This window comes from Teleopsis dalmanni, chromosome 2 (assembly GCF_002237135.1).
Source record: "Teleopsis dalmanni isolate 2A chromosome 2, ASM223713v2, whole genome shotgun sequence".
Taxonomy (NCBI): domain Eukaryota; kingdom Metazoa; phylum Arthropoda; class Insecta; order Diptera; family Diopsidae; genus Teleopsis; species Teleopsis dalmanni.
This window is the reverse complement of record NC_051847.1, coordinates 50787345-50801605: the sequence shown is the minus strand read 5'-3', so window position 1 is coordinate 50801605 and position 14261 is coordinate 50787345. Positions and strand designations below refer to the sequence as shown.

General features: G+C 26.9%; 1 protein-coding gene across 1 annotated transcript in view; it reads left to right on the top strand.

Annotated features, from left to right (window-relative positions):
- The first annotated feature begins 4385 nt into the window (after positions 1-4385).
- LOC119680703 overlaps positions 4386-14261 on the top strand; it is an 86157-nt gene continuing 76281 nt past the window's right edge. Inside the window, exon 1 of the mRNA XM_038093650.1 lies at positions 4386-4580. The gene's annotated coding sequence lies outside the window, so the exon portion shown is untranslated. The remainder of the gene's footprint in view (positions 4581-14261) is intronic.

Here is a 14261-nt window from a genome sequence, read left to right as displayed (position 1 = left end):
TGTTCAAATCCCAACTGCGGTGAAGTATTTTATTTGCTTATTTCAAATTAAAAAGCTAAATTTGAAAAATACAAGTAAAAAATTTACTTAACTTCTTAGTTCACTTTGATATTTACTTATATGCAGCTATGTGCATATAAACATTACAAAAGTAATAGCAACACATTACGTACTCGTAATGGCAGTAATAAGTTGTACTTAATCCTAAAAATTGTTAAGATTTATACTAACATACCCGTATTATAATAATGAAGATAGAGATGATGAAAACCAAATGAGCACAGTGGCACAACTTTTCTCGATTTTGCTTTGGGGATTAAATTTATTACTTGTAATTATTAAAATTACATTTGAAAAACTACACAATAATTTCTAAGCGAAATTTTGATACTTAAATTCCTGTTCGTACATAAATACTCACAAGCATTATACAAACTTATATGTTAATAGATAACGAAGGAATAAAATTCTCAACATAATTTAATATGTCAGTCATTTGTGTGGTTTATACTATTTCTGTAATTTTGAATGAATTAAATTAAAACAAAACTAATAAATTTATTTCTTAACGCACTTGATATTTACTGATGTTTATACTTCTGCAGACATGCATACATGCAAAACAATAACAACATTAGCAGTAGTAGAACTAAGAGTAAAACATAGCATTAAACATAAGTATGACCTGCAAAGGAAACGGCGAGGTTAGAAGAAAAATAAAAGGATTGCTTAAGTTTTGTTAAATAAAAAATATTAAATGAAGAAAATCATTCATTTTCAATATTAGAAAAATATTATATATTAATTTCTATTTTTAAATAATTTCTTTGTTTTTAAATATCTGATGTAATTAAGTGAACTATATGACTAGTGACTCAGCAAAACTTGCAAATGTATTAGATAACTTAATATTCCAGAGCCAGTCTGATATTTAGTTAACTTTTTAAGCTTAATTTTGCAAGTGAACAAACACAATACTACATATGGTTAATGAGTAATATTTTATTATCGAAACATAAACAAGTAATGACATTATTTATTCGAAACCACAAATCATAATTCGTCTTACATAAAAATACTACTAAACTATATAATTTAGTACTATAAAATTCATGTATTAAACCTTTGTACTTGCTTTTTGTACTATAAAGTTAAGATATTGTAATTTAAATAATGCATTGTGCCTTTACTACTACTTTCCTACTTGTCCACTACTTGTCTACTACTTGTATGGCATAGGGCCCGAATAATTTTTCTAAATATGATTCTATTTGGTGCTTTTCGACCGTTCTTCTCTATGTTTTCATCGGGTCACCAGGTCTTCTACTAGCTTGTCGATTTCATGCCAAAACTTGCTTCGCTATATAAATTTTTTTCACTATGTGTATCTTGAATTGTGCAGAACTACTGTGCTCCAAAACAAAAAAGCACAACACCAAGTTTCTATATTTTTATTTTTTAAAAACCAAACTTATATACAAAATTCACTTTCTTCCATGTCATAAATAAATAATAAGTTAAAGTAGTGAAATAAGTTAAAGTAGGTTTTCGAAAAGTAGTGAACTACAACAACAAAAATTGATTTAGTATTTATTTAATTGAATTTTTGGCTGAGTATTGTTTCGAGTATTGTTAAATACTCATTATCAGTGGTCTTGGAAATAATTATTTTATTTAATTATTCGTATATAATTTTTTGAGACTGCAAGAACCAGAAATCGAACTGGTGTCCTGCCAAATTTGAAGCTCAGAGTCAGCACACCTTAATCAACTGACCCAAAGCCATACTTGACTTTTATGTTCGCACATTTTTCTGGAATTTTCTTTATTTGCTGTGAAAGTTTTATTAACAAATTCACTTGCTGCGTTTATATTAGAACGAAATCATAAACCAGGTGTGGAATTTGAATTTGAATTGAATTAATTAATTATATATTTTATTTTTTTTATTATTAAATTTCAATACTATTCTGTTTGTAGAGATATTATTTGTTGCATGCTTTTACATTATTCTTTCTTATATATAGAACCTAATCTAGGAACGCAATACTGAGAAAGTCATAATAAATTTACTTATCAACGTACTTGATATTTACTTGAATTCATATTTGTACATACACTCACTCATACTTTAACAATGCTATGAATGAAAGCAGCAAAAGCAACAACAATTTAAAAGTGGAACATATTGTACAGGTTGTGAAAGAAAAACCAGAAAAAAGAAAAAATTTCATATTATTTTTTATTTATTCACCTAATAATTTTAATCCTTTTTATTTATTATAATTTGTCTAATTAATAGATAAAAGGCCTAAATGAGAAAATTTTTTTATAAGCAATTTTTAAATTGTGAAAATATTTCACTTTATAATTCAAATGTATGAATAAAAATAAATAATAAAAATAAATTATAAAAATAAATTGTAGAATGATAATAATAATAAAAACTAATTTAAAAAAAAATTAGAAATTAATAATTCGTTTTAATATACTTATTCGTATGCTAAAACCTATTTGCATAAATATATAATCTACATAAACGATATACATAAACTTTTACATGGTATTTTTTTTTTTGAAAGATTTAAATGAAACTATAATAATGCAGTAATGAACATAACGTAAGATAAATAAAAGTTTAACCATTTATTGGTGCAAGTATTGACCAACTAAACTAGTTCAACGATTCCAACATTAACAAAGAAATAACTTCATCAATGCAACTTTACAAACTACACGAGTATCTGAATTATTTGAAATTATTTGAAAATAAAAAAGTAGGCCACATTTTTCGCTCCGAACATTATATCGATATCAAGTGTGTGAATTTAAGTACTTACTATGTGGAATAAGTTATGAATGGCTATTATGAATTATAGTATTAACTATAATTTTATGAACTCTAGTATCTAACTTAGTATCTTTCAAGTACTTTAATCAAAAAGTAAACAAATTAAGTCTTTGTTTATTAAATATCAATATTATAACTATTTGCAAGCTTAATTAAATTACCAGATAATTGTTTGCAATTGAAATTTATCGATTTATTACAATTATAGTTTGGTTTTTATCACAAATCAAATTTTTATAGTAAATAATTTATTTATGTGACTTTAAGGATTTTTCAAATTATTATTTATAGCTATATATGTATTGAATTTGAATTTATAAATTGATAATAATAGTACAATTACCTAATAAATAAAAAAAAACATTATATGCTATTATTAAAAGTTTCTACAAATATTTATGCAATTGTTTTCTGCAATATGCGAAAATTTAATTAAACAACTTTCTGCATTAGGTACATTTAATAATTAAACATTACTGACTACTTTATTAAAATAAAAATTTAAACACCGGCTGTTACCAGTTTTATTTACCTTGGTCTGCAAATGCGGTTTAGACTGGTAGTGAATATTTTTTATTCAGTTTTTTTTTTAAGTTAAATAATTAATTAGAGTCATAAGAGCTATTTACTACGGTAGTGGGAAGTTTGCAATTGTGGTTTTGCTAAAATGAATTAAATGTTAAAAAATATAAAGCAAATTCATAAAAAAGTTTTCTTTTTCCATAATTTTATATATAACTGTTAAGTACATAGCGCTTTAATGCCATAGAAACATATAATAAAAGGACAACTTTTAGAATACAGTTTTTAATATAGATTTAAAATTATAAATATAACAAAAAGAAGATAAACTTTAAATTTTTTTATCCTTTTATACAATTCACACAGATAGTAAAGAATTATAGCTAAATTTGTATTAGCGTTATAATATATTTCGATAATCAAGCAACTATAAAATCTGTTTAACATTAGATCATAAAATCCATGTTGGTTAGTTGCTGTAAAAATTTTATTTTTAAATCGGTTATTACGAATAAAATAAAACTTAACTTTATATCATAAGACTATGAGATATTAACAGTAACAAAACAGCGGGGTATGGGGTATTATGTGTATATCATATTGTCAAGTATAAGATCTATTACTTAATTTGCGCTCCACACAATAGGCCACTGTTAAGACCCATGCCTCTTTGTGAGATGCACACTTGTCAGACAAAATCAGCTTACATTCTAGAAATATAGAATATAGGCTGTATAAGATGCAAGCCAGCTCTACAGGTCAGAGGCAGTACAAAAAACTCATTCGTGTCAACAATAAAAATGACAACTATGTTTGTATATATACATATATATAGATTTTTTGCTGATAATTAGTTGACAAGTAATTTATGACCTAACATTGTTCACTAAACCTTACTGAACAGAAATGTCAACACAGTTTGCCATCCTTAGCTGTCAAATCATAGTTATCGATATCGATAGTTTTCATGCAAATATGTACATATTACAAAATACATATTAAGTAAGAAATGTTCTTCAGTCGCTACACTATACTATAAGACCATAAGGTCATATTTAAAGTATAGATAAAAATATGCTTTATTAGTTATCGATTTTTATTGAAAAATGACACTGGAAGCAGAATCTCAATCAATCTGATCTGTTAGTTCATGTATAGATGAAAATACTCCAAACGGTTTTTGATTTCAGTAAGGTGCTGCGATAAGGTAAGACGTATTGTTAGCAATATCAACGGGTTATTAATGACACTCAATATAGCGATGTGTTATTGGTGGCAGGGAAGTTCAAATTGTTCTTTCTTATTGGAATATTGTCTTAAGCATGTTAAAACAGTTGTCTTATTTGTTGGATATTTACTTGAGTATAAAACAATTAAAATTTTTTAGCAAAAGTAATAAATTAAAAATTTCCAAAAGTAATATTTTTATTTATTCAGGTGTTTAGTTTTATATACATAAGCATATTGAATATTTTTAATGGTTTAAAACAACCTGAATAATAATTTTTCTATACTTTTGGATTCAGTTGAAATTTATGTGGTAAAATTTTTTAAAACAATATCTCACTTTGTTGAATTTATTGGAAATGCGATACAAATTTTTTCTCGTATAAATTTTATATTCGATAAATTGACTATTTGAATTTATTTTATTTACATTGATAAGTAATTGAAGAAACGTTTCGGATTTATGTAATTCAGTTAATTAAACAAATAATGCCAAGCATTTCACTATTTTATTAAAATAATAAATAAGACATTTTATTTGTTGATCGACTGAAGAAGCACCGCTATCAACTCTATCAATAAACTATTCACTTCCAACTATAGTAGGTGTGCAGAGTTACAGTGCCAAAAATATAGTACCACATATAGTATTCTTTAGATTTAATAGCAATATATATAGTATATATAGTACTTAAACACTAATAATTGCAGTTTATGTAAAATGCCCTATTTTTTTTTTTTTGAATATAAATTTGTGAAAAATTTTAGATAGGCAAAGTAATAAAAGTAGTAATGTGGAAAAAGTATGGGAGCACACTATTCAAAATTTAAAGAATTTTCGTTTGGTATCCATTATTTTTATAGACACAGGAGCGACTAAGTCCTAGTCAATAATGATTAATAAATACATGATAGTAGTAAGCAATAACGCTAATTAATTATGTAGTAGAAAATATAATAAATATAATTAATATTAAAAAAATAATTTACCAAAAATCAATAATAACATATTTAATGCTTATGTTATTAATATAAAATAAATAAAATTAAAAAATAAAATAAAAATTTAAATATAAAAGTAAATATATATATACATTTCTATCACAATAGCAATTGATGAAAAAAAAAATAATATATTAAAATTAAACAAATTAAAACAAATAAAAAAAATTAAATAATACGTTGAATAATAACGATAAAAATATTAAAAATAAAAGAAAAGAAAACAAAAAATATTTAATAAAGTACTATAGGAATTTTAATATTATAAAAACTATAATACTTAATAATAATAAAAAATCATTATAAATTAGTTAGTTTAATAAAATAAAAAAATAATAACGATAATAACGATAAAAATATTAAAAAATATTAAAAGTAAACAAAAAAAATGTAATAAAGTACTATAAGAATTTTAATATTATAAAAATAAATTGTTATAAAACCACAAAATATTTAAATATTCTAAAATCTGATGATGACTACATGGCTTTGTAAGAAAGGTTTAAACAGTGATCAAGTATGTGGGCACTTTTTACATAATAGTGCTAATAAATACTAGTATTAATAGTTAATACCATCTTTAAATAAATAAATCTTAAGGGTTTTCGCAATTAAAGAATTATACATAGAAAATCATATTTTATTATATTTATCTTGTATTGCAATAACATTAGATTAGTTTAGATTTTAAGATGGGTTGGAAACTTGTCATCACATCACTGCATCCTTTGAGGATTATTGTGACATACCCACTTCAGTTCCATAGACAAGTAGCAGTTAAGAACGCCAATATATCGTTTGGAGAAATGCAATAACATACTGCAATACATACTTTTTAATTATATACCGCAAATAATTAATCAAACAATGTAATAACTAATTTATAAAGGTATCCTATTTATCATGTTTACATTTAATTAACTCAAACTAAATACAAAATTGATTTCAATCTTCTTCAAACTATTGTATATACATTTTTAACTCGTTCTGATTTATTATAACATGATCTGCTCATCTATACGTGAAAGCAAAACTATGTATGTAGATTTTGTTTGTTAATAAATAATTACGGTATGAATACTGTTAACAATAGATTTATTAAATAATGAGAGTGTATAGCATATTATTAAAAAATATTTTAAAATTAGCTGGTATTATACCTTTAAATAAATTATTTCATATACCGATATAATGAAACTCTAGTACGATACAATGAGTTCGGAGCAATTTTCAACTCGAACGAGTTTTCAATTAACAAATTAAAATATAAAAATCAAGAAAAAACGAGCATAAAATTCAATTTAATCCACATGAAGCAGCTGATAACATTTTAAAATAATAAAAATAATTGCCTTCAAAAATTTTATATATCAAAAATGTTTTAACAAAAATTGTGCACAGTGCAGATGCGGGTGCGACAGATGCAATCCCCACTTAAATTCAGAGCAAAAAAAAAAGATATATAATATAAAAGTTACTTCAGCTTAAAGTTTGAAGCGTTGCGTTGCGTCACAGAAGCATGTGAAGACTAAAACACTGAAAAACTGAACACTGAACGCTGAAAAGTGAAGCTGAAGTGGTTACATTGCAATTTTTTTTATTTTGTATGGCAGCTTGTTGAAGTGTTTGATTGTTGAAACTGATGCCTCAATGTGCGGGCTATTTACATTATGCAATGTGATGTATTCAGATTGGATTTATATAAAACCGTTTTTAGTAAGAATGACGTCGATTTCGAATAGCATGAATAAAGACCACGAAAATATGTACAGAAATGCATGCGGTATTCCAAAAATTCATAAAAGTTAATGTTGTCAATGACAAAACTGAAAAGAGAAAAAAAACTATCTATTGGCTCGGAATCAGTTATAGCTGTATACTAACAGCGATTTATTCTTTATGATCTTCAAAAGTTCTATAGAGTTCTTACAAGTATTGCTTTGTAGAGTAATTATTATTTCAGCTGCACTACTTTTCTTATTAAACAATAATCCAAAAGTGTTTTTGATTGTATTCATCATGTTATTGTGTTTTTTTCGTAATCCTATTGCACTAGTTTTCGTATAATTATGTATAGCATGTTTAACTTCTGACAAAATATAGCTCTATTCACAATACCTACTATATTCATAATCACTATGTTATGTAATTGTGACTGCACATCGGCGCGTGATGAACTTTAATGTTAATGGCAATAGATGGCATCGCAATAATTACCAATTTTTTAAAAGCCATATTTACTTTACTTAAAACCAAACCTTATATATTCGCTTTAAATAAAGCAAGCTAGTGTTGCTAGCGAGTCTTTCACTTGTCATGAAGCCCTATAGTTTTTTTTTAACGATCAACTTAAAAGTGCTCTTATCCAACTTTCCATCAACGTGGCAGCTTTTCATAAACCTTATCATTATTATTATATTAAAGCAAATTGAGTTGGGGACCTCAAGATTAATCTGATAAAATAATACATAAAGGATAGAGCTCTGAAACTATTTACGAAAACTGACTAGCTTGCCAATACAGCGTTATCGAATCTCAAAATGGTCTCAGGCTCCTCGGGGAGGTATACAGATTAGAGGAGAATTATTGCTTACTCTGATAATAATGCATAAACCTTAGTTGCCTACACATTGCAATATAACATATGTCTAACATTTGCTTTAAAATATTTGTAATTATAAAATAGTTAGGAAATGTAGATATATATATGAAACTTCCCAGTTCCAAATAGAAGTCAAAAATAAGGGCTTTGTAAACTCTTACCTTTTCATTGTCTTGACGGACACTATAACAATGTAAGTAAATTATACAATAGCCAAAACTATAAAGGATTTGGAATCAACAACCACGGTACTGTCAAGCTTCTATAGATGTAGATAATGTAGTTAGTACCTGAATCGAATAGTGAAGCAAGTTCCATAAACAATTCCAAAACCGACTAAAGAATCACTGATTCCGAAAAAATAAACATAATGCATATTACTAAATTTGAATATTAGACCAATTTATTGACGAGTCTTATTAGGAGGGTGCGAGTAGTACAAGTAAAGACAAACAAATATCTGAACACCACTATAGATGAAGGAAATATATAATTAGATATGTCATCGAATCACAAAAGCAACGATAGCATACTGATCCTTGACAGTAACAACACAATCGGCACACCAAATCTACTGTTCACATAAAGTGCTTAAATAGAGTGTGGAAATAAAGTGCTTTAAAAGAGATGTAGGAAAAACTAGAAAAGAATAAAGAGAAAGAAACGAAAAGAAAATAAAAAGAAAGAATGAAAAAAAAAATGATCGTAGAAGAAACTTAGCCTAATACCTTAACCTAATACATAAGTAGAAAGTTTTATAGACAACAGGAGAATATCTGTTGCGAGCTCTAGGTTTTAATTAAACATCTTTTCATCTAATGTAATTATTATTTATTTATTATAATTTATAATTATTAAAATTTATTGATGTTTATATAAACTTATTATATCTATCTAACATAAAAACTTGAGCTTACTAGCCATACTTTCAAGCATGGCATGGTAAAGTGGAAGTCAAGTATATAGTTAGTTTCTCTATCAACATCACAAACGCTTCAAAGTTTATTTGACTTTTTCTCAGTAAAAATTATTGAAGAGATTATTTTATTTACTATTAGATCTGTCAGTTTACATTACACGTTTAAAGACAGGCTTGAATTGCTACAAATCTGAGTCATCAGTTAAAGAAAACTAAGGCGTTCAATTAATATACTCTTTGTCTGTCTGTCTGTCTGTCTGTCTTTTGTTCAAAAAACGAAAGTCACATCTTCTTAAATGCAAATGAGTGTGGAACATGAATGAATCACGAACGTTTTGGTCTAAATCAACACAAAAAACCATTAAGAAATGCTCAACTTAAACCGGCTAATATGATAACTGGTGATTGCGGGCCACTGAGCCATGTTAATTATGGCGGCACGTAGAATGAGTTTAAGTGTGGCGAGTATTGAAGTGGAAACCGATTTCTATCAAAACAAGGCGCGCCATGCCGCGCCGGTTTATTTACGGTTATTAGTTCTGATTGCAGACTTCCATTGTCTTTGTTTATTTATGGAATGAATTAGGAGTTTCCCGAAATTTAACATTAACACTACACGATGAAACCGAGATAATAAGAACACTGAATTTCAGTGTTTAACACATTAAAACCAATAAAGTTTTTCCTTTAATTTTCAGCCGTTATTTTGAATATAATTTTTAATGTTTTTGCTCAGGGCAAATTTCTTAGAAGAAATTATAATCATTTACGCCACTATACGTGAAATTATTTATATAAAGTCTCTCTGAATTATACTAATTACTTAAGTGAATAAATTCAATTATTCGAATTTATTTTCAGTTTTTATAAGGCAAATAGGTTAATTAGATATTTTAATTTGTTTACTTTATGCATTCATAAAATTGGAATGTAATAAATTTATTCATTTTTTTTTAGCTACTACACCTCAGCGATTAGTTTTAATTGATATGCAAAAATGTTAGTAATTACGCCAATAATCTACATACAGAATTAATAAACTTATCATTGTATATGGTATGCATTATACTAGATACGTCATTAGTATGCATATTTGCACAAGTTCAGAAAGTTCATTATTTATTTAAGAAACATTGAAGTGAAATATGGCAGTTATTTATAAATCAATCAACAATGAATATAAAGTAATGTTAATTGTTTATTAAAAATTCTTATATCTATATAATTTGTAAATTAAGTTTCTAAATGTTTACGTCAAATATTTTTAAAATATTTCTTTTATTAAATCTATTTGTTTTTTAATGCAATTTTTTCTAGTGAATATTTCAATGAATTTCTAATTTATTTACAAGCTTTATATGTAAATGAATTTCATATAAATTAGACGTAACGTATTTATATTGTGTACAAAATTATATACGGCTTAAAGCAAGCTATATCCGTCCCATCGAAGCTATTATAGAATTTGTTCGTTGACGTCCCGGAGGACACAACTAAATACTTATGGATAGTTCGGGGCCATACCATGTGTAAGCTTGAAAAACTCCTCAATTTAACACACAAGTTAGAAAACGGTTTTATAACCGCTGTATTAAACCCAACCCCTACAAGGTGTTTTAAATGCTATTTTAACTGTTCAAACCCGTGAAAAAGTTATGCCATTATCCCAGCTTATATATGCCTAAATAGAAGAACATGGGGCAAAATTTTTGAATTCACTCTACAACAAGTTCGATTAAGAAAAAATGCACATATTTACGTTTAACTAATACATCCAACTGATTATGAAAGACCCAATCCACTCTGGAAATTTACAAGGAACAAGTGTTTCAAATGTTATTTTAGCTGGGAGAAGTGATGAGCAATAATATACCCCATGGATGTACAGTTCTTGAACTCACTTTGCAATAACTTCATGTCTCATATGTTTATATGAGACCCAATCTTATACGGGAACTTACAATGAACGAGCATTTCAATTCTTTTCTTAGCTATTCGAAGCGACGAGCAATTTTGATGTCCGCATAAGTAGGATTCGAAAATATTCGAATGGCATAATATGGTCGAGCAGGTGACAATCATTTTGTAAATAGCCGCAAAGATAACCGGAATAGTTGTGCTAATTGGATTTTTTGGATCATTCCTATTTCTAGTTAGTTGTCTCAGTTTGTTAAATGATTTGCCGGTCTTTAAATAGAAGATCCTCCTCTAAATCACTGTTGATCATGGCGATTAATTTCCAATGGTTTGCAAAGTGTAGTGTTCATATTCTTGTTCATTACTTACGAACCATATATTTTATTCCTTGATATTAATAATCTAATTACATGCGAATAATTACACCTTAACACTTGTTTTTTAAAATAGATTGCATGGGAGCAAAGGTGACCAGTTCTGTGGTCACCTTTAAATTCAATTGAAATATAAATTGTTTTGTATTTGGTTTCATTAATAACAACTAATTTTTAATAATGAATTGTGGAGAGGTTTCGAAACTAATAAATTGCGTTTATTTTTATTTTCAATTTTTATATAATAAAACTATATTCCAGCCTTTCTGAAATGAAATGCAGCAATAGACTTTATATATATATTAATGATTTATTGTTATTCATTTTCTACAAGATAATCGAGGGCTTCAAAGGCTATCCATTCATTTCCTAAACAGTTTAACAGACTCAGACTACTAGAAATTGTAATAATTCATTTTAATATTAACTATCATATAATGCAATCAAATATAATATTGCTCCAAACAAATAATGCCGCTACAAACAGAATAGTGTTAAAACTTAATAATTAAAAATAAAAATATAATTAATTAATTCAATTATTCTACAGCTGGTTTATGATTTCGTTGTAATATAAACACAGCAAGTGAATTTGTTAATAAAACTTTCACAGCAAATCAACAAAACTCTACAAAAATGTGCGAACATAAAAAGTCAAGTACGGTTTTGGGTCAGTTGGTTAAAGTGCGCTGACTCTGAGCTTCAAATTTGGCAGGACACGAGTTCGATTCTTGGTACTTACAGTCTTAAAAAATTATTTACGAATAATTAAATACAAGAATTATTTCCAAAACCATTGATGATGGGTGTTTGGCAATATTCGAAACAGCTGTATGGTCAGCTAAATATTCAATTAATTAAAATAATATAAAAATGAATTTTTGTTGTTGTAGTTCACTACTGTTCGAAAAAACCTCTTTATAGAAGAATATATAAAAATTAAAACTAAATTACAGTTTTTGATGCACATAATCCTTTTCATAAACAATGATAAAGTTTCGTTTACCTAAAATTAAATTTTGCTTGAATATATAACTATTTCGAGTATTAATGGTTCGAGGGGATTTTAAACAAAAAATGGTATTTGTCATAAAGAGGTGATGCTATCTACCAAGAAACCAAGAATTAATAAGAATAAAAGATAAAGGCCTCCACTAAAATAATGAAAGACTATACTACTTTGAAGACACGACAAAACATTTTACATTTGGATTGGAAGGTATTGTCATGTGTATACTATAGTGAATAGTGTATTCTCTAGATTTGGCAAGCTTGAATTATCACTTGTTTCGATCACTACAGAATTTTTTAGACCGCAAAGCCATATTCCTTCAAATCGGAATTCCAAAAATGGTTTGGTTCGGTTTTCTTGTCAGTAGAGATCAGAAGTTCAATAAACATAAAGCTAATCTGCAGTCAGAGAGGTGACAAGATATTGAACTAAAATAAAGAGTATGTAAGTTAGTTTAAATTAATCTGTCTGGCTGCAATCCACGCATAAAGTTATAGATACCTAGTTCTATCAAATGGAGTTTAAGGAGTGCTTGCAACTCTATTTCACAGACAGATCTACCAAGCATTTTTTAAAATGTTAGACAATTAGACTGGACAATAATGGTATATGAGTCTAGAGTCTACTCTATTTGCGCAGCTTCAGTACATAAGTATCAGTCATGGAGAATATATAATTCAATAACATATTTGTACACTACAATCACCATTCTTCATTTTCACCAAAAAATAAATTATTTTCTGAATATAGTTATTTTTCCCATAGTTATATTGCAGGTCAAAATTTTAAATAATTTTCTTGTGACTTACAATTCACTATTTTGCATTCTCCACTTAAATAAGCTTACACATATTACTCCACACATATTTTCCTTCTGTTCAGATAAAATGTTAAGCATAAGGAAACAAGTGCTGGGCAGCTATGGAGCTTTTAATTGGAGTTTTCACATATGTCGGGAACTTTGACCCCTTTTTGTTTCTATCGTTCGATTTTCAAAATTGTTTCTAATGTATAAGAAAAAATATCAGAGTAGCATTGTGATATGCACAGATTATCTCTAGGATCTAAGGAGATGTATCTCTAAGATAATAAAATGTTCTGACTAAATAGGATTTATGTACATTATTAGCATAAATTTTGGATTGTGGACCTTATTGTAATAATATATCAAGAATACGGAAATATAGTGAAGAATACGGATGAATTAAATCTCATCCGCAGTGTAGTTTAAACAAAATGTAAATACAAAGTTTATATCTTTTTATCCAGTTGCAGCCTTCAGTGGTATGGAAACCAAAGAATGTTTAAAAAAAATTTTTTGAAGGACTGACTACAACAACTTTTAAATAGAAGTATTATCTCCTTATATATTTCAGTCATCGTTGGCATTAAAATTTATAATAGAAAGTAACGTTAATAGTACTCTAATCTAAGAAAAAATATTTGAAATGGTTCCAAGATTTCAAGTTAAACCAAATAATTCTAAAATAATGGTTCATTATTAGAGGAACTTATTTTTTAGTGAAATTAGTTTTGAAAGTCCTAGTTACTCACACATTAGAAAAAATTTTTCAACATATGCCTAATATACATATTCAACTTAAATTTCATATATACTTATTTAATCTATTTCAAAAGGGTGTTAATACAAACAGTGACACTTATACTCGGTAATATCTATTGCTCATTGGGATTATTTGAAAATATATATTTATTTTATTATCTTAAATAACCTATGAATTGCTGTGTCATAAACTCAAAAGTGTAATTTATAAGTTCGTATTGTCGATATACACCTAAGCAATAATGAAGATATGGGTTTAGATGTGTTTAAT